Source organism: Plectropomus leopardus, unplaced genomic scaffold (assembly GCF_008729295.1).
Source record: "Plectropomus leopardus isolate mb unplaced genomic scaffold, YSFRI_Pleo_2.0 unplaced_scaffold8572, whole genome shotgun sequence".
NCBI classification, from domain to species: domain Eukaryota; kingdom Metazoa; phylum Chordata; class Actinopteri; order Perciformes; family Serranidae; genus Plectropomus; species Plectropomus leopardus.
In genome coordinates this window covers 1-2,314 of record NW_024694484.1, presented here as the reverse complement: position 1 = coordinate 2,314, position 2,314 = coordinate 1, and the positions used below count along the sequence as shown (strand labels likewise).

The 2,314-nt window shown below is 43.9% G+C and overlaps 1 long non-coding RNA gene across 1 annotated transcript; it reads right to left on the bottom strand.

Moving 5' to 3' along the window:
• Positions 1-1,399: 1,399 nt before the first annotated feature.
• Positions 1,400-2,171, bottom strand: LOC121940388. Its single transcript, XR_006105619.1, has 2 exons — positions 1,926-2,171; positions 1,400-1,791 (listed from the first exon to the last, which is right to left on the bottom strand). It is a non-coding gene; the product is annotated as an uncharacterized LOC121940388 (long non-coding RNA).
• Positions 2,172-2,314: the final 143 nt, after the last annotated feature.

Sequence of the window (2,314 nt, the reverse complement as noted above, 5' to 3'; positions counted from 1 at the left end):
CAGTGAAGCCTTTAAAAAAGGTGACCTTTGAGGAGAAATCAGATTTGTGCATGTTCTACCTGGTGGTCGTGTCAAATTTTAGGTCAAGGTAACAGGCTGCAGAAATGAAGTGCAGGAATTGAAGCAATGCTGTGAGAGTCCTCAGAGGTTAGCAGCTGTTTCTGTTCATAAATCTGAGGGTGCATGCGGGTGCAGCCCTCTTCAGTCGCTTCTTATATTTGGAACGAGGTAACCCAAGCCCGGTGGACTGGGTTTCCTCTCCCATCAGGGTAAAAATAGGTCAGGTGCTTGAGGGAAGTCAGAGGATCAGGAGCAAGTTTAAAGGATTAAAGTTCTGTGACTCTTTACATGAAGGGTTCATCCCTTAAAAAACTGCAGTGCAGTCAATATTGGGGGGGTATCAGCACTAAATACAGTATGTGGCAGATACAGTCATGAAGAATGTGATGATTTTCAGGTTTCATTAACATTTTTACTAATAAATTTCCATGACTGAAACAACCATTGATACTCCCTATTGGATCTTTTTTCATCATTATACAACAACTTTTTTTAAAATATGTGCTATTTAAAAGAATCAATTCAGAACAGGATTAGAACTGAATATTTGAACATAACTTGGGGTTATGAGAGGGGAGGGGGTTCTTGTTCTTCAGGGGGACATAGCGGAGAAGTATTAACTCAGAAGATGCATGAGAGACTGACACAGAATAACAGGCCTGTCACCCAGCTGCAGAGAGCACACATTGTCCGACACAGCTGCCATGCTGAAGAGCACACATTGTTCGACGCGGTTGCTGTACATGGAGCGCACACATTCTCCGACAAGGTCGCAGTGCCGGAGGGCGCACATTGTCCGACAAGGCTGCCGAGCCGGAGAGCGCAGATTGTCCGACAAGGCTGCCGTGCCGAAGAATGCACATTCTCCAACACGGTTGCCTTGCTGGAGAGTGCACATTGTCCAACAAGGCTGCCATGCCGGGGAACGCACATTCTTCAACACGGCCACCGTGATGGAGAGCGCATATTCTCCAACACAGCTGCCGTGCCGGAGAGCGCACACTGTCCAATAAGGCCACCTTGCCAGAGAGCGCACATTCTTTGCCGCTGTGCCTGAGAGCACACAGGCCCCCCTCTTGATTTGTGTCCCTCTGGCATAGGACTGGGAGGTGTCTTTTATTTTTCCACCCAAAAGGTGTCAACCCTAGTGGAGGGACACCAAGCGAGAACAGAATGAAACAGAAATTATTTTATATTATCATATGTGTATTATTTAATCTCATGGTTATCGTCAATACCGGTGTTGCAACAGCCCGAATATATCCAATATAAAATGCTCAAATGTTCAGATGAGGCTCAGAAACAATAAAATTAAAACTTTTCAAACATTTACAAAAAATACTTGAAGATATGTTTTTATTTAAAGTATTTACAGTTTGTTTTCTTTTCACATTGAAATGTTTCCATGAATGACGTTTTGTCTGGGATGATGGTGGCAATGCACAAACTAAAAAGCACAAAAAAAAGACACTTCACATTTTGCTTGTGACCTATACATGCCTTTATGATGGATTCAGCGGTCTACACAAAGCGGGCCGTGGGAAATGAAATGAAATGGATGTTAGGCGGGGAGGAGGCACCATGCACAACCACCCAGCTTCAGTTGGGAGGGTTGGTTCAGCTCTGAGGCTGCGCACTGAGAAAGCTGGCACGAGGCTGTCGGAGGCGTCTGTCTGCACAAAGTTCTTCTGTTTCCTCTTTGTTGCGTTCATCTTAATCTCTGCTGGCGAACTGCACAGAGAGGAAAGATGGCACAAAGGAATCAAAAAGTTGGATCTTACACACAAATCTTCGCCAGTGCATCTTCAATTGATATTTCTATGACTCTACGTGATACTCAGAATGATTTTTGAGATGTTTCTCACTCATGTCGTTGTTCCGTGTGATGGCCATGGCGGCTCTGGCGCGGGGACCCTGCTGGGTGAAGTGGTAGCCGAATTTGAGGATGCTGGAGTTGTTCTCCAACATGGAAGCGATCTCCATCTCAACTGAGTCTCCCAGCTTCTGCCTCTGTGAGGGTCAGTGTACAGGAGTTTATTCCCCTTGTCCCACTGTACAAACACTGACAGAAATTTGAAAATCTAACACTAACTTCTAAGTTAACTGGTGTAATTTTGGTGATTTTGAAACATGCATTCCAAATTCATTTTCTTAAAAAAAGAAAAAGAAAGAAAATCAAATCATCAAATACCATCTATCTGTCTATCTATCTATCTATCTATCTATCTATCTATCTATCTATCTATCTATCATG